Genomic DNA, 19,677 nt, shown 5'->3' on the forward strand with positions numbered 1-19,677 from the left:
TATATAAGAGACAAATATTGTTTTTTAATATGTTGGCATTACTAAATTTGGCTCAATGCTTATATATGTGTGGAAGAAGCAAATGTACAAGCTGTGATAACTGTTTCTGATAGAATGAAGAGTAGACTGATATATTAAATATTCCTTTATTGGGTGAGAAAATCAGAGCATGTCATAACTGCTTTAAGTCACACAGAATAGATATCAGAGCCTTAAACAGGCTGACTTCTGCTAAATGGGTCAAACTGGGCAGAAAGTACACAAACACATAACATCCTTATAGAATATGATGTAACACTATAGATCAACTTACCTCAGACTATATAAAGCATATAAACAGTTACAGCAATATGATGCAACAAACACAGCAGTGCTACTAATCCAAAATACTCAAAGCTTCATAGAACTGAAACAAACATTTTTTTAGCTCCATTCTGCTGCTGATACATACTTTAGGTTTCTGAATATTAAACTTGTTGCTGCCTTTCATAGTGTGTAACTTGAAGGCCCTGAGTACTTTCTCCCACACTGAAAACACTGGAATGATAACATTATTTGAACATTACCTAATAAGACTGATTCAGGACAGACAATTAGTTATGTTAAACTTTCCTAGCAGTCCTTCACAAACAGGGAACAGTCTGTCTATTCTCTCCATCCGTCAGCTGCTGCTGGCTCTTCCTCCTCCTCTTCCTCACACACTGCTGAGTTTGTCCTGGTGGATCATCAGGGGTGCAAAGCCTCACAGATGATGTGCAGCAGTGGGTCCCTCAGTCTGTCCTCACTCTGGACACTTGCAGTTGTCACACATGGAAATCAAATGTGTGATAAGCTGCAGGATTCAAACACAAGTGTAACTTATAAATACATGTTCATACTTTTATTCCACAATCAGAGAGAAAGAAAAAGGGAGAGAGTGCAGGACAGACAGACAGGTGACAGTCTCAGGTGTATACACTGCTACAAAACAGCACAAGAGAAGGAGGATTTAGTGTTTGTGTTATTACGAGTGCTAAACAAGAAGAGTTCCCAGATGGTCCAGTGGACACATGTGTGACTCCTGTGATTAAAGCATCTTTCTTTCAGCTTAACGATTGAACCGTCAGCTCGTTCAAACACACGTTAAACTCCGTTTGGCTCGACACCACCGAACAGAGGCAGCAATATAACATAGCGAACATTAACAGTGCAGTGAATCCTGCTTGTGCCGTCATATTCAGGACTGCAAACCGAGCAGCATCACTGACTTTCAGCTTGTTGTGTTTGTGGATATATGACTGACTTTAATTATCCACAAAATCATCAGATTCTCTGTAAGATTAAGGTCAACTATCTAACGGCGTATAAAGTAAAGGCTTTAAAACAAAGTAAATGCTGAAAGTACAAACATCGCTAATGTCACATAACTTTGCCGGCATGTGGCCAACAGTAATGTTTTAATGTTCCTCATTATTAAACATTTGCACATAAATAAGTGACATAATATTCAGAACTTACTTTTGAAAGTTTACTCTTTGGGCCGCTCCACTTCTTTGAAGTGTCTCCCAGTGCACTTGTTAGCATGTTTTGGTTCGTGCAACTGGTCCGTCCGGGTATTGTCTCCCAGAAACATTTCCGTTGTCTTTTTCCTATTTCCGTTGTGCTTTGTGTGCTTTTGCAGCGTTTTGTTTTTTGCAGCGTTTTCTTTTGCAGCATTTTCTTTTTTGCAAGTGTTTTTCTTTTGCAGCATTTTCTTTTTGCAAGTGTTTTTCTTTTGCAGCGTTTTCTTTTTGCAGCATTTTTTCTTTTGCAGCGTTTTTCTTTTGCAGCATTTTCTTTTGCAAGTGTTTTCTTTTTGCAGCATTTTTCTTTTGCAGCATTTTTCTTTTGCAAGTGTTTTTCTTTTGCAGCATTTTTCTTTTGCAGCATTTTTCTTTTTGCAAGTGTTTTTCTTTTTCTGCAGCATTTTTCTTTTGCAGCATTTTCTTTTGCAAGTGTTTTCTGAAGTAGCAGTCCGTTTGGCCTCTCAGGGCCACCGTGCTTGTGCCATAATGCGAAGGAACAACTGTGTTTGGACATATAGCATGTAAAATATGTAGTCTCTTTTGGATGTTGGGCCTTTTTATGCTCCAAGAGACCTCAAACCATAATTTAATGTGCTTTTATACATACTTTGTATGGTATTTTTATTTATTTTTAATTTTTTTTCAGACATATTTGCCTTCGTTTCAAGGAAAGGTTGCATTTCAGGTTTGATGTGCTCAGTTATACAACAAACTGTTGTGACATTCTAAAACTCTAAAGGAGTGTTTATATTTTTCATCCCCATTGGTCAGCTACACTGTTCAGATATTTATTCATTGGCTATAGCTGAAGAGAAGTTTCTGTATACTCTTGGGGCACTTTTTCATAGTTGACACTATATGTGTTGAGATTGATATTTGTGTAATACTGTGTTGCACTTTACACTTTGATGACAACTTTGTGGTCCTACTAAGCGTTACTTGCATTTTGTGCATATGTGTTTTAAAAAGGACAAATGTGTAATGTGTTTGACCAAAAGCTGTGTTGGTTGCCATAAAGGTAATACTTTATTACATTTATACAATAAAGCATTTTTAAAAAAAAACATTGGATTTTGAATTTTTGAAAAATATTTTCAGCCAACTTAAAATTTTGATTTAAGCTTTATTAAACAAACTAAAATTTCATTTTAGAGTCACTACAAAAAGTAATTTACACTAAACCACATTATTAGGTTAGCAAAGAGCAATATTTTACTTTTGGGTTATGCAAATTATTGGGTTGGAAAAACTGAAAACTTTAAGTTGAAATGTCTTAATTTTAAGTTGGATTAATGCAAAATGTTTATTTGACAACAATTAATTTATTAAGTACATGTAACTTAAATCAGTTGTGTTAATCTAATGTATTAACTTCATTTCAAAGAACTTAATTAAATTAGGTGTTACCAATTGAAATAATTCAATTAAGTTGGTTCAACTATTTTCTTTTTTCAGTGCAATTCCCACATTTTCCTATGAGGTAGAATTCATTCATGAGGGTGATGTTGCTTATGTTGCTTATGAGAGAACAGGAAAGGCTCTCAAGTTGTCTAGGGGACAAAAGCATGACATTCTTGAAACTCTTGCAGCTAAAATGCATAGTTTCAAAGCATATCCCAGTGATCGGGACATATCAGTGGTAGCTGAAGCTCTTGTCACTAAGCATCCTTGTCTAAAGGAGCCTGGATCACAGACAGGCTGGTATGGGTGGAAAAATAGCCTAAAGTTTAAGATGGGGAACTATCGTGCTAAATTGAGTCGGGCTGGATTTCAAGAGGTAGCTGTGAATTCTGGAAAGAGAAGTACAAATGACCCAAACAAGCAGTCACCACACACTGACATTAAAAGACCCAAAAAGGCAGAAGTAAATTTTCTGCTGAATTTCCCAAGGGGTGAAGATGCGGTTAGCCTTGAGCAGCTAAGACTGCAGATTGTGAATGAAGTCAAGAAAAGTGAAAAGAATCACGTCCTGATTACAAAGCTGATGCATACCACATTTGCCTTGCAACGCAAAGAGATCATCAGTGATGACCAGTGTTGGGACTAACGCGTTATTAAGTAACGCGTTACAGTAACTACGTTATTATTGTGGTAACGAGCACGGTAACTAGTTATTATGCCAAAACCAGCAACGCGTTACTCGTTACTGGGATTTAGATAGGCTCGTTACTCGTTACTTCGTGTGGTGGATATCGCGGAGCTTCCACAGATTCAATAACATTAGCAAGTGGTGGAGGCCAGCAGGTGGATGAAGGAAAAGGGAGGCAAGAGGAGAGACCCGAAGCGGCCGCCGGTCCGCGTGTCAGGTGAACTGAACTTGTCTCGTATTCAGAGAAAATATGACGCGTTTCGTACTGAGGTGAAAAGGAACAGTTTGTCCCGGACTTCAGCTACAATGAAAAAGACACAAAGCTGGAGCTGCACAGCTGCCTCTTCTTCTCTCATTCTCTCCCGTTTCTACTTCAATCATGAAACTGATCAATGATCAGCTGATCGGCTTTTCTCTCTTGTTTATTTATCGCCCACTTTGCGCCAGAAAGAGGAAACCAGCAGATGTCGCGTTAAACAACAGCAGCACGTTTAAGCTTGATCAGCTGTTGTTAGAATTTATTTAATATTAATTTCTAGTATCAGCTGATGTTTGTTGGAGCCACAGCTGTAAAGCTGCTGGTCATGATATCGGTTTGGATATGTGGTGAGAGGGAAACATGAAGATGAAACCAGATGTCCTTACTGAATCATCAGAGCTGAACAGGTGATGGAGAAACAGGTTTACCTTTTCGGTGACATGAATGAGTTGAAGGGAAGTTATGAACTGTTTCTGAGAGACAAATAACACCAGGATCCTTTTCTAAGTAGCTGACAGCTGGTAACTGTGCAGGGGTGGCTCTAGCAAAGTGTTGCCAGGGGGGCAGGTAGGGCATTAACAGGGAAAGGGGGGGACAAGGAAATACTTTTCTTTATTATTCTCATTTAAAATGTCTCGCTTTTAAAAAAATAATTATCTGAGTCTTACAACAAACAATTGATAGATTGATACATATATACCATCAGAACAGTGTACATCACTGTCACAACAGTGTTTATTTTCATTCAAAGGCTTTATGATTTTTCCTATAATGGTGGGCGGTCTCTAGTCAAAATGCCGGGGCGATTGTTTTGTCCCAGTCCAGCTCTGTATGCAGCTCATCTGCAGTCTGGTGTTACCTACATCTTCCTATTCAGAAGGCAGAATTTCCAAGTTCTGAGTACAATCAAAAGCACCACGACTGCAGTTTTTGTGTTGGATGTAAAAGCAGGCTAGAATCATGGCGGCGGTCAACGACGGTCCAGGCGTGGGATTTCTCTCGTGGAAATGTGCACATTATTTTTTCCTTTCTGTTGGTAGGTGGCACAGTGCACTTGTGGCAAGTAAGCAAGATAGAAGACTGGCAATCTGGCTGGGTATCCAGTTACGGAAGCAACACATTAACAAGAGAATTCTGAGTAAAACCAAAGTTACTTTCCCTAGTAACTAGTTACTCTGAAAGTAACGAGTAACTTGAAGTAACTGAGTTACTTTTTTAGAGAAGTAACTAGTAATGTAACTAAGTTACTAATTTAAAGTAACTTACCCAACACTGGTGATGACCTACCAGTAGGTGAGATCCTGGATCGCTGGCCTGCTCTGAAATTGGAGTCCCAGGTAAGAATGTTTCCTTAGATGAGGCATATAACAAGATGCATATTATATTGATTTCTGTTATGTGGCCTCTCTGAATTAATACAAATTAGGCCATGGTAGTGTAAGAATTTTTATGTATTTTGCAAATATTTGTAGACTAATTGAAACTTGTAAATTTATTTTGTGTGTTCAGATCTGTGCAGAAATCCACAGAATTACAAACCTCAACCTAAAGAACCACTTTTATACTGTGTTGGACCAACATGCCCCCCAGCTCCAGAGCTTATTCAGAAAGAAAGCTGCTCGCGCAGGGAAAGTGTCTGATGTTCTGTCTCAACTCTTCCGAACCTATGATCTCCAGGTAAGTGGGGTTTTGTCTTGTTTTTTGAGATTTATTTAATTTGATCCATTTTAACTGCCATTCTTGACTGGGTAAGCCAATAATTAAAAAAAATGTTCTTGTGATGTAGGAACAAGCTGATATCCACACTGTTAGCCTTTGCAGTAATTTCCATAGCTTAGTACTGCAAAATCAACAGTAAAAAACTCTAAAGGATGTTAGCAGTTTAGTACTGTAATTTGCATGTAATTGTGGGAAAATTCCATGAGATTACATTATTTTTACGGTAACTCACCGTACTCATGGAAACAGCTGTAAAATACAGCAAATGTAACAACTGGTGATGTTACTGAGATTATACTATTACACCATCCGGATTTCTGTTGTTTTCTACTGTAGATCTAAAAGTAATTACTTAAATCCTCATTCAGAGTGTATTACCATAAAATGTGATTCACTGTGAAAGTAGTATAACATATAAACTACAGCATAATTTTTAACTTAAGGAGTAAGTTGCAGCCACACTAAAATTTAATTCCTTGAACTGAATGGAACCTCATATATTAATAAATGTATTTGTTAAGTCAAACAATGTGAAACATTAGTAATACTATTAATTAATAGTATACTTGTAAGGTTAGTATTGTGATAGAGTCGCGTATATTTTAATTATACTCTTGTAGACATTATGACATTATGCTAGTACAATTATGGTGAACAAAAAGTACATCTAAAAGTTAATTTCAAGAATACTGTTATGTACTAAAACGGGGCCAATATAGTCCCAAGAAGCATTATTAGTATACGTACTAGGTAAGGTATACTTGGGAAATATAATTGAAGTATACTTATTTTTGTATGGCCAGCAACAAATACTAATGGCTACATTTAGAGTAATGTTTAAAAATGACTTAATTTAGCATGGTGTTCCTTTTTTCTCTTCTTATTCTTTCTGGACCTTCATTTGTTTTGTATAAGGTGGTACTTTTTAAGACACCTCTGCCTAACTACAGTGAACTAACCTAATAATATGCTCTGCACATTATCACAGTTTAGCGCGTTGGGTTGTGTTTTTAAATCAATTGTTACGTTTTCAAAGCTTTTTAATGCGACAGGTGCGATAGCCGACACCACACCTTCACCTGACGTACAACGTGACGTATGACGCACACGTCGGGTATTCACTTTCAAAACAACAATGGGGATAGAAAATATTGCTCGAGTGGTTAATGCTCCTTTCGCTGGTTGCCAACCACCATTAAATAACAACAAGAAGAAAATATTGATCTGCTTCTCTTAGTTTTGCACGTTTAAGCCGCAATTCACACTCAAACAAAGCTGCAAAGCAGGAGAACAACATGACCATCAACTATTCTGTGCCACAGATCCAGTTCGCTGCAGCACAGAGTGATGATGAGACCGTTAACATGTGCAACTTAGAAGTAGTCAGAGGTAACTGGATGTTCAATCGGGTAAAATGCAAGGTTGATTGGATTATATCTGAAGATCGTATGCTATTCGTGATAACTCTGCTAGACTCCAAATTGCTCGTCCATGCGGGAGTATCCCAAAATTAAATGAAACCACTTAACACTTTTTCCCTAAAACGGACTGACATGGGACACATTAAAGTTGGATCGGAACCAGCTAATCAGTCTGAAGGTAAGTGTTTTTTCACTTATTCGAGAGAAGTCCGAAATGCGTTCTTATTACTGTTTGTTTTGACTTTTAAGCTACCCTACCAGGATATTTTCATTCAAATGCTAAGACAAAATGTCAATAGCTATGAATGTGGAGACTCAAAAGACTAGTTAGGTAATAGTTGCCGATGGATTTATGAGACTTGATAGAAACTTGGACGTTTGCAACAGGTGAATCGGTGAACTACCGAGGTTGCGCCCAAATGCTTAAAGCTGTTAGCTGGTCAGTGTTTTCAGGTGTGCTTGTACTACCTGTACGGTGCGGAGTGCTGACTAAGTCATGTTAAACCCATTAAAGCGTCGAGCTCAAATATCTTTTCGTTTTTTGTGCACTGCTCTCTTGTCGGCACACATTTTCTGTTTATTGAAGCCTTTTGTGAATAATTTTGATCATGTAAAAACTGGGAATTGGTCCCTATTGACAATACTCTTATTTTTGCATTGTATATGTCATTCAGGAAAGGTAATTGGTCACTGAACTTTTGCAACTGTGTATTTCTAAATTTTGTGGCTTCAGTGCACGCAAATTTATATTGTTCAGTTTGCATGTTAAAAAGCCTGCCAAGCACCCCAAGGCTGATTATGCTTGGTAAGAAGTCATTTATGAAATAGAGCTGATTAGACCATATTAAAATTTCTGTTTGGCACAGGAGCTTTTAAGTGGACACAGGTATCCAGTCTCTGTTTTGTTAGCTCAAATTTCTGTAATTTCCTTTATAAACCAAGGTTGTTGGACATGTGTCTCAATGAATCCAGCAAAGTAACAATATCAAATTTCACATTACATATTACTGATCAACATAGTAATCTAGCTACACCAACAGCAAAAATACTGAAGTCAATACTGTAAAGTTTAACAGCAGAACAAACTATAAACTCCAAAATCACCATACAGTTGATTCATCTCCGGTAATTTAACTGGGCTGACTCTTTGTTAGGTGTGTTTAATGGGCAGAATAATTCCCAATTATGTACAATTATAATATGTTAAAACGGACTTATGTACATAAGGCCATTAATAATTAACTGTACATAGCTATTTGCTTTATGACTATCTAGACAGTGTGAAGAAGTGAAGTATTGAAATTATTTTATGTTGCATAATGACAACATGTTGCCCCTATACATTTAAGGACAAAAGTTCAATGACCGCCACCTGCTGGATGGTGAGTGCAGAGGGCGTGTAATTGTTGAGCTGGACAAAGAGAACATCTTTGCTGATGCAATGTCAGTCTTCTTTGGTTCATTCTATGTATTGAACCTGGAATACCAGGAGTCAGCGTGTGCAAGGTTTTTGTAAGGATAAACCCTGAAGAGGGAACAAAATGTACCTCAAGGTTGGGACAAGCAGAAAGACTGGGACCACTGTGAAGCGAAAGGTTGTTCACATTAACCCTCATGTCACAACTTTCCTCCAGTGGCTTACTGAATTTGAGTGGAGAACTTCAAATTAGGTAACTGTTTTTGCCATTTTAGTGAATTTCTTGTATAATTTAAGTGACCAATGTGTTGTTACCTGTGTCTCCACAGATGATCCATGGCCCATGCTTTCTGGACATTTACACAAGATGAGCAACAATGAAGACAAGCTCTCTTGCCATCTTGCAAGACGCTGTCTCTGTCCAACAGGTTTTTTGAGTGCAACAGTGCTGATTTTTTTTTCCTTCTTTTACCCGTTTGTTAAAAATTATTGCAGCTACTTACACTTTAATTGTCACATGTATTGGCTCACCCTACAAATCAATGAACTCAGTCCACAAAGCAAGGTCAGGGTTCAGTGCAGGTCAGTCAAGTTCCTTCACACCACACACGCTCATCCATGTCCTTGTGGACCCTGCTTTGTGCATTGATTTGGTGGTGTGAGCCAGTATTTTGGACAAAGTGTATATAAAGGCAGAAGTGTGGGGCTTGATATTATATTCATTACAATTCAGTTTATTTGTATGGTGCCAACAAAATGAATGCCAAGGCACTTCACATTGTAGGTTTAAGACCCTACAAAATATAACTAAGAAAACCCAACACTTGAGCATATGTTGTCTGCCATGATATGGATATGACATAATATCGTTATTGTTTGTACAACCATCTGAGAAAATAATGGATTACATGGTTTAGTAAAAACAAGTGCTTCCTCAATCAAAATATGTTTTCAGTTCTTTTCAGTTTTTGATTTTGGAAATGTGTATTTCTGCAGAGGAAAATCAGAACTGAAATAAAAAGTGGTGTAAAGCACATGAATTATATTTTGTGTGTGTGTGTCTATCTATCCATCCATCCATCCATCCAGTTTTTTGGAACCCTCCAGTCTCTTACAGTATGTTACTGTTAACTGAAATTACGGTAAATTACGACCTGTTAAACAGTAAATGACCGCCTGTTGGGAACGGTATCCTCTAGCAGAGATGAATATTTCTGGTACTGATGATGCGTGATAACGGTAAGTTACTGGTTAATATATTGCAGTTTATTACCTTGCAGCGGGCTTACAGTGACATACCGTGAATAAACGGTAGTATACCAATTTCTTAATCACAGTATGATGTTACTTTGTTGACGTAATTTACGACATAACGACATAACGGTATCTCACTGGCGACAGTGACGCCAGTGAGATACCGTAAAAAAAAAGCTACGGTGCGTTACCATAATTTGTCCAAGAGTATTATACCACACCAGCAAAAAACGGTATCATCCTGCAGAACGGTAAGCTACCGTAACACGGCGTCACGGTATGACGCTGGCAACAGTGACGCCAGTATGTTACCGTAAAGTGGCGATGAAAAGTCTAACAGTGCATGCCCGACGTGCTGTTGTGCTTCATGCCCTCCCTGCCTATTTGGACGAAGACACCTCTACCTTCATCAAAACTTGGGATGTAAGTTTGTGAACAGTATCCTAGTATCAACCTTGTTTAGATTTCACAAAAACATTATGACACTTTGTTGTAGACAGACCCAAAGGATGGAGATACTTCTCACACTGTCAGTGTTCATGTCACATAGTGGGAAACACCACATATTCTTAATGTGTATACACCCTACCATTCTATAATGTTCCTAGCCCAGCCATATATCACTGTACATTTTTTTTAAATAATAGAACTCCCATTGACTTTCTGTAGTTATTACAATGAAGAGGTATGACTTTGCTTCATAAGTACTAGTTTTGTCAATTTTTTTCTGAAGTCTTTGGTGTATTTTGGCTTTTTTGTTGTTCAAACAATTGATTTCTAAGATAGGAATAATCCAGAACTTGTATAGTGACTTGTATAGATGAGACTAAGAGAAATAGGAATGCACTGACATGTAGTAATTTTGTTTTCTGTAGATGATGCATTCTGATGAACCAGATATTAGTGAAGTGCCACTTGGACTCCTCCTGATCAGAGCCAATTCCAGCGATGCAACATTCTTCTGCCCTGAGAAGATTGCAGTTTTGGTCGAGGGTAACATAATCATTGATTTCCCCACCCTGGCTGATGCATTTCTGATAATATTTGGACTGACTTACGCCCGGCATCTAAGCTACCCAAAATGTTTGGCCAACACATTTGACTTTGTTCAGAAAGTTTTGATGGGTCTGGAGGATGGGAAATTGAAGCCTAAAGTGCTGAGTCTCAAAAATGATCTTTTGGCAGCAGAATAATGTCCAGGGTTCCTACACAGCCCTCAAGTGCCTGAGCAAGTAACTCAGTTTATCATTTTTCCAAGTCTGGATAATTTTAAAAAAAGAGAATAGAAGTGAGAAAATGTTGGTATTTGTATATTCTTATTTCATACTTGATTATCTAAATTCAATTCAATTTTATTTATATAGCGCCAAATCACAACAAAAGTCGCCTCAATGCGCTTTATAAAAGCCACATCAACATCCCAAATAAAAGGGGAAGGTGATAAGGCACTAAGGAGTTTTACAAGACTTTGTTTTATGTTTCTAAGGAAGGATTTATCTCTTTAAAGTTTTATTGGTCTGTTGTTGACAGCATGATTGCACTCTACAGATGTGCATATTGGTTTAAGTAATAACCCTTTGCTGTTTTTGTAATGACACAGTATTGGCATATTAAAAAGGTTCCCGATAATATTCCAGTGTATTACCTGCACTGTAAGTTACTTTCATTCAGTTTCTCCACCTGACAATGCAGGATTTTATCTGTGGGTTTTTTCATTTCCTTTTGTTTTTTAACAAAAATGCCATACTCATCTGTTAATCAAATCTGAATACTATTGTATTCAGATTTCACATGTTGTGAAAGTCTTTATTTCTAATATTGTAACCTTGTGCCTAAACTTGATATTTCTGAAATTATTCCCAATAATATTTGGCTAATTTGTCTTTGGGCTTGCCCAAGATTTTTTTTTTTTCTTTTTTGAACATACATGCGAGGAAATTTAATTTGTCATGTATTACTGTACTCCATTTGTCATACCGAAAGAGGATCTCAGCTCTATCCCCTTGCTACACAAAAGTGTTTTTGGTTCTCTGAAAAAACGCAAATGTTAAGACATTTTGTCAGGCAAGCTAATGTTACTCAATGAATTTGTAAGTTAAATTTATGTTGTCTGTCTTGTTTTTCCTGTTTTTACAAGTGTAGTTGCTTATTTCTAGCACATTTTTTCTTTTTATATCCAATTCAAAACACAGTAAATTTGGCTACTGCAAGACTTAGGGTGTATTTTAAAGTTTTGAGTATTATTAGCTTAAAATGGTTAACATTTTAAAACTAAATATCAATTTCTAAAATTTAATAGTTAGATTTGTACTTGAAACTTGAAATATAAAGTAGAGAGTACCAACCCAAAAAAGTGGATATAACATAAAAACATTTATCATTGGTACTTAAAAATATTTATCTAAAGTTAATAAATAAAGTGTGTTTAATTAACTTTTATTTTTGGGTTTTAGTTACTTAAAATATTTTATGTAATCAGTTTCACCAAAAGTTTTGAGTTAAATTAACTTATTGGGTTTTACAGTGTACACAAGATTTGCGCTAAACGTCTCAAATCTCTCACATCTCAAAACACCGCCGTCACTCCTAAAACTTCCCCCTTCCTAAACATCTAAATGCCATGTTGCCATATCACTTTTTGATTGGTCAACATGGTACATTTTTCGATCAATAGGAAAGGGCGGGGGGTTCGGTTTTGTTTTTGCTCACAGGCGGAGAGTGCTTTCGAGCGTTTTCCTTATAAAACGCCGTTTTTACCGTTCACTTTGAATTCAGCAAGTGTCCATGCAGCTTCAAGAAGTGTTCCTTTAGTTTTGCCGGTGCGAGACTAGAGTTGCTCAACTTGGCGTTGCAAATCATGCAGATAGGACACTCACTCCCATCACGTTCCGTGATACATTTGAATCCATATTGTACATTGTACACATATTGTGGAGAGTGAGGGGTTGAGGGAGCTGGTTCAGGTCCTTGATCCATCATACGTTTTGCCAACCAGTAAGGTTTGTATAGACAGTGTCTCATCAGGTAGCTGATGTTAAGTACTGCATACTGATTTAATTTTGTTTCATCCTCAGACCATCAAGGAATTGATAGCCAAAAAACATGTGGAGGAACTTGAACAAGTGAAAACGGAAGTACAGCAAGCTGTGGCAGTGAGTAACAGCTGACATGTGGACCTCTTTGAACATGGAGGCTTACTTGGCTCTTACCTGTCACTACATTAATGAGAATATGCAGTTGTGTACATCTGTGTTGGGTGTGAAACACTTTCCACAAAGTCACACTGCAGACTATATGGCCCAATTCAAAACAGGCATGATGGATGACTGGGCCATCACAAATAAGGTAAGGTGTCTTGTGACCGACACAGCACCAAACATGATTGCAGCAACAAGAACTCTCCAAATTCAACATTCAGTTCGCATTGCACACAAACTCAATTTATTAGTCAAGAAATCATGTGATCAAATCCCTGAACTTTCATGCATAAGAGACAAATGTAGACAAATCGTATCATTCTTCAGATTCAGCACTACAACCAAAGAAAAGCTTGCTCAAGTGTATGGAAGAAATATAGTATCATCAGAATCCAACTTTTTTTAGACATTGAATTTATAACACTGAATTTTTATCCTCCAAATTTCCCTGCAAAAATATTCACCTGCAAAAATTCACCTGCAAAAAATTCACCTGAAAAAATTCACCTGCAAAAATTCACCTGCAAAAAATTCACCTGCAAAAATTCACCTGCAAAAAATTCACCTGCAAAAATTCACCTGAAAAAAATTCACCATCAAATATTCACCTGCAAAAAATTCACCTGCAAAAAATTCACCATCAAATATTCACCTGCAAAAAATTCACCTGCAAAAATTCGCCTGCAAAAATTCAACTGCAAAAGTGTTGAACTTAAATGACCCAAGCCAGAGCAATCAGCACTAGATCGAGTCGAGCGGCTCTCAGCCAATTAAATTACGCTGTTTGATCACATGACACCGTTAGCCAGCAGTGTGTCTCCTGAAAAGAGAGCTGTTTAGAGGTGAGTGATTAAGGCTGTATCCCAATTCAGGGGCTGTATCCCAATTCAGGGTCTGCAGCATTAAAGTACGCAGCCTCAACGATCCTCAAGGGCCGCGTACTCAAAGACCGCTAAGGCCGGAAGTGCGAGGCTCGTGAAATGGGACGGTCTAGCCTCCGTCGCGCTTCCCAGGTTGCCTAGCAACCATAACACCAACCGCTGGAAACGTTTCGTACAGCTTTGTTTGACAGAAATGAAGGAGAACATATTTTTGTTCGTGTGTTTGTTTCTACACGAGCTTTGTGTGATTTAATAAGTATCTGATGCTGAGACCACAGGACTGTAAAACATGATTGTTGGCCTTCATATCTGTACTGAACAGTCATTTAAGATTAGCTAGTAAATAACAATTAGCTAATGTTGTTCATGAGACTAAAGTCAGTGTAAATATGATATGGCCAATATCATAGTTATTATATTAATCATAAGTTATTGCAGCAGTGAGTTTGAACTCTCAAATCAAATCACTTCTATTGTCACATCACATGTGCAGGTACACTGGTACAGCACATGTGATGTGACAATCATGTGAATGAACTCTGAGTCAGATACTGAGCTTCAGTAAAGATTCAAGTTCCAGTTATTTATAAGTCCTATCACCTCAAATCTTCACTCAAAGACAAATATCTTTGACAGTGTATATGTAGATGTATTATATATAAGAGACAAATGTTTGTTTAATATGTTGGCATTATTACATTTGGCTCAATGCTTGCATATATGTGTAAAAAGAAAACGTACGAGCTGTGAAAACTGTTTCTGATAGAATGAAGATCAGACTGATACATTAAATATTCCTTTATTGGGTGAGAAAATCAGACCATGTCATAACTGCTTTAAGTTATACAGAATAGATATCAGAGCCTTAAACAGGCTGACTTCTGCAAAATGGGTCAAACTGGGCAGAAAGTCTACAAACACATAACATCCTTATAGAATATGATGTAACACTATAGATCAACTTACCTCAGAATATATAAAGCATATAAACAATTACAGCAATATGATGCAACAAACACAGCAGTACTACTAATCCAAAATACTCAAAGCTTCATAGAACTGAAACAAACATTTATTTTTGCTCCATTCTGCTGCTGATACATACTTTAGGTTTCTGAACATTAAACTTGTTGCTGCCTTTCATAGTGTGTAACTTGAAGGCCCTGAGTACTTTCTCCCACACTGAAAACACTGGGATGATAACATTATTTGAACATTACCTAATAAGACTGATTCAGGACAGACAATTAGTTATGTTAAACTTTTCTAGCAGTCCTTCACAAACAGGGAACAGTCTGTCTATTCTCTCCATCTGTCAGCTGCTGCTGGCTCTTCCTCCTCCTCTTCCTCACACACTGCTGAGTTTGTCCTGGTGGATCATCAGGGGTGCAAAGCCTCACAGGTGATGTGCAGCAGTGGGTCCCTCAGTCTGTCCTCACTCTGGACACTTGCAGTCGTCACACATGGAAATCAAATGTGTGATAAGCTGCAGGATTCAAACACAAGTGTAACTTATAAATACATGTTCATACTTTTATTCCACAATCAGAGAGAAAGAAACAGAGAGAGTGCAGGACAGACAGACAGGTGACAGTCTCAGGTGTATACACTGCTACAAAACAGCACAAGAGAAGGAGGATTTAGTGTTTGTGTTATTACGAGTGCTAAACAAGAAGAGTTCCCAGATGGTCCAGTGGACACGTGCGTGACTCCTGTGATTAAAGCATCTTTCTTTCAGCTTAACGAGTGAACCGTCAGCTCGTTCAAACACACGTTAAAGTCCGTTTGGCTCGACACCACCGAACAGAGGCAGCAATATAACATAGCTAACATTAACAGTGCAGTGAATCCTGCTTGTGCCGTGATATTCAGGACTGCAAACCGAGCAGCATCACTGACTTTCAGCTTGTTGTGTTTGTGGATTTATGACTGACTTTAATTATCCATAAAATCATCACATTCTCTGTAAGAAAATCAATGAGTACTAAAAATGTGCACCTTTACCTGTGTGTTTTCTGGAACAGGAACAGGGTGATATCTGTGACCCAACTCCCACAGCTGGTTGGGACTCATGTTGTTTTCTGTTCGCAGTGGATGGTTGTCCCATCCACTGCAAAATGTATTAAAATCATCCTCCAGTCGAGGAAGAAAGACGTAATGGCAGCAAAAGAGGTGTGCAGCATTTGAAATGTCAAGAAGGTCTTCTTCCTCAAGGTTGTGAAGAACATCGTAGTAAAGCATGTAATGGCCACCCAGAGGTCTCTCCACAGTCGCTCTATTCTGAAATAATATATAAAAATATTTAAATTAGGTATGGCCTTTCTTTGGTGTGTATGAGAAATTCCCTGCTTGTTTCTAACCCTACATGAAATGTGTGCATGACAACAGTAATAATACATTATCAGGGCATGTAGGAAGGACCCAGGCATATCACTTAAAAGGTGCCAAAAGGGTTGTAATGATCAGTGGCAACAAGACCATTAACACAGAATGAACATTCAGGGAAGGAAGTAACAGACTGGAAAAGGTGTGTGAATAACTAAAAATAGGGCAGAGTCCTGAAGGCTCTTTGGGGTTTGTAGGACCTGTCCAACATTTTCTTCCTTGAGGGTAAATAATGGAAATTGAAAGAAACAACAACAACAACAAAAACACCTGACACATATCAGACAATATATCCTGCTGGATAGGGCACTGTTCTCTAAAGACATTTTACTATAAAACTTTTTCATAAAGCTATACCCTTTAAATGTTTATGTATTTTTAAATAATGGAAATAAAGCTGCAACACCTTCCATCTTATGTCAGAAACATTGGAGGTTGACAGTATTTTATGAGAACAAACCTTTGATTGTGCTCACTCATTCCTGAAATAAAACTGCCTCTTCCTGTGCCATGAACAGTAAACATCAGCCGTGCAACCTCCACATTTTCCCCATCCGTGGTTGCCACGAACCCTGAAAACAAAGAAAAGTACCCCAAAACATTCGAAGCTTTAAACAAACTTAGATCTGACAATAAAGAACAACATATGCCTTAATCAAAGTGTTTAAAAAATGTAAAAGAATCCTTAAAATCTTTGATTGCTACTGCTCTAGAAGGCATAAAAAAGTCTCATAAATGCACTTTCCAGCATGTGTCAGTATGAAGTTTAACACAGCTGTTAAAACATTTTTCAGGATTTAACAGGATAGTAACAATTATTTAGATTTATTGAATTTGTAGGAAATTACACAAGTGCCATCTTGTATCATTATGATCTGTGTAAAGAGACAATTTTAAGAATATATTTGCAAAAATACGTTAAAGTTGGAAGTAACTGGCCAATGTTCCACTCTTGAAGATCAGCTGTGCCCATTTGTTGCACATTGTGGGAATGGAGAAGTTGAGGCCCTTGCAGGCTACCCACAATTTTCCCCAAACTGAGCGACCCAGCTAATTCAACACCTTTACCAAGCAGTGCTGTTATGTAATTGGATACAAGGGGTGAGATAGTAATATTTTCCCTCCTTGGTTGTAGCTCCCTGACATTACAAGGGTAATCATTTTATGATGTCGGGTTCAGTGTTACACCAGGATTTCAAATACAATATCATCATCAATAAGAATTAGTATTATTATTTCAGAATTGTAGGTAACCACTTTTAAATGCCATAGACTACTTATTTGTTTAATTTGATGTATTCTCTCTAGGAGAGCGCAGAGGGAATATCCTGTTTAACTTATGCTATCTGTTTAAGTTTAGATAGTATTTGTAAAGATATTGACCATATCCTTTTCTGAAAGTGTGGATATAATGGAAGGGGTAAGGTACTGGCATGCCACAACTTTATAGTTGTTAAATTCTGGGTACAAGTATACATGCCCATCTTGTACATGTTTTTTAATATTATTATTATCATCATCATCATCATCATCATCACCACCATCCTACCCAATTACATGTTTCTTTTAATCAGGTTATGCTGTTTTAATGACTTTACAGTATAATTTGCACTGTATTCCTTCAATTTTCCCTAATTGTATGTTATATTAATCCTATATTTCCGTTTTAATATTTCTAATGTTTGCCTTGTTTTCTTCACTGCCTGGTCTGCCTCTGTCTCGCCTGTATGGATGCATTTACACCTAAATTTCCCCAACAAAGGATGTTTTAATTCACCACTATTTCAGTGAAACACGAGTCACCCATCTTCCTGCTACCGGTCTCGAGTTTTTGTTCACCAAAGCACACACCAACTTCATACTGACGGACATATCACTGCCCTATTCGCCTTGTCTGACCGTGTTTTGTGGCTTTGGTTCACTTCACCTCACTCTTCCCCATTCTTGTCATTAAATCAGGCCGTTCTGCAACCATGGCAGCCATTCACTCTATGGCTTTATTCATGGTGTATTTTACCCCTTCACCAAATGCCGTTCTCGTTTCCCACATTATATTTGCAGTGTTCGTCTATCTATCAATATCTGCGGAGTATGGTTTTGTACCGAGTATCCTATTTTGTAGAGCACAGCATGTAAAGGTTAGCTCGGTTAGCAGGATGCTAGCATGTAGCGCTTAGTGAGACACGCCTCAGACGAGTTGAGCAAAGACCCCGTCTGTGTACTTTATACGTGACCAACGGATTTAAATAAAATTAACGTTTCAAAAGACAAACTTGAAGATAAAACACAATATACTTACCGGAGAACCGCCAGGGTTTGCCGCTGCCATCTTGCCACTCCTAAATTCAAAACTGCCTCTGCAGACAGGCAGGGAGGCGCGGAAATGTTCGTTGAGTTAGTCAAATGTTTTCCTCAGTTCGAGTAGATGATAAAATAAAAGAAAAATGAATGGGATTTTAAGTAGGACTAGGCGTTCTGTAATGATCTCTATTTAGAGAAAAACTTAATCACTCACCTCTAATCAGCTCTCTTTTCAGGAGACACACTGCTGGCTAACGGTGTCATGTGATCAAACAGCGTAATTTAATTGCTGAGAGCCGCTCGACTCGATCTAGTGCTGATTGCTCTGGCTTGGGTCATTTAAGTTCAACACTTTTGCAGTTGAATTTTTGCAGGCGAATTTTTGCAGGTGAATTTTTTGCAGGTGAATATTTGATGGTGAATTTTTTGCAGGTGAATATTTGATGGTGAATTTTTTCAGGTGAATTTTGCAGGTGAATTTTGCAGGTGAATTTTTGCAGGTGAATTTTGCAGGTGAATTTTTTGCAGGTGAATTTTTTGCAGGTGAATTTTTGCAGGGAAATTTGGAGGATAAAAATTCAGTGTTATAAATTCAATGTCTAAAAAAAGTTGGATTCTGATGATACTATATTTCTTCCATACAAGTGCAGCAGCAGATGGGACGGCCCGTATTGAAACTTATCAACGAGGTACCAACACGTTGGAACAGTACATATCAGATGCTGTCACGGCTACATGATGAGAAAGAAGCAGTCTGGGTATCTGTTGCTTCTCTTCCAACAGATTTAACTCCACTTACGGCTGATGAGTGTGACATCGTAAGGGAAGCACTTCTTGTGCTGGCCCCTTTCCATCAGGCCACAGTGGAGTTGTCTGAGGAGAGTTTCAGGATCAAAGGTCATCCCGATGAGGAAAATGCTATATTGCGCACTTGAGCAGAACTCTTTACATCTACACACACAAGAAGCCACCCATCTCCATGACCAACTAAGGCATAGTGTCACAGACACTGCTTCTAATCTGGAGTCAATAAGTGTGTTGACCCTATCAACACTTTTAGACCCCAGATTTAAAACAGATTTCGTAGTTCCTCCAAGTGTAGTGAGGCAGTCAATCGCCTGAAAATGGAGTGTGCTGCAGTAATTGTGGCACAACATCTGATCCACAGCCTGGACCTTCATCAGAGCAATCACCTGTTCCAGGCAAGTTC

At 38.0% G+C, this 19,677-nt stretch overlaps 1 long non-coding RNA gene across 2 annotated transcripts; it reads right to left on the minus strand.

Annotated features, from left to right (window-relative positions):
- Positions 1 to 773: 773 nt before the first annotated feature.
- LOC120441687 lies at positions 774 to 18,731 on the minus strand. 2 transcript variants are annotated; one of them, XR_005614188.1, is made up of 5 exons: positions 18,682 to 18,731; positions 18,466 to 18,523; positions 16,627 to 16,738; positions 15,786 to 16,061; positions 774 to 832 (listed from the first exon to the last, which is right to left on the minus strand). It is a non-coding gene; the product is annotated as an uncharacterized LOC120441687 (long non-coding RNA). The 2 variants fall into 2 exon arrangements; XR_005614187.1 differs by lacking the exon at positions 774 to 832 and adding an exon at positions 15,208 to 15,267.
- Positions 18,732 to 19,677: the final 946 nt, after the last annotated feature.

Source organism: Oreochromis aureus, linkage group 9 (assembly GCF_013358895.1).
Source record: "Oreochromis aureus strain Israel breed Guangdong linkage group 9, ZZ_aureus, whole genome shotgun sequence".
In the NCBI taxonomy this organism is placed as follows: Eukaryota; Metazoa; Chordata; class Actinopteri; order Cichliformes; family Cichlidae; genus Oreochromis; species Oreochromis aureus.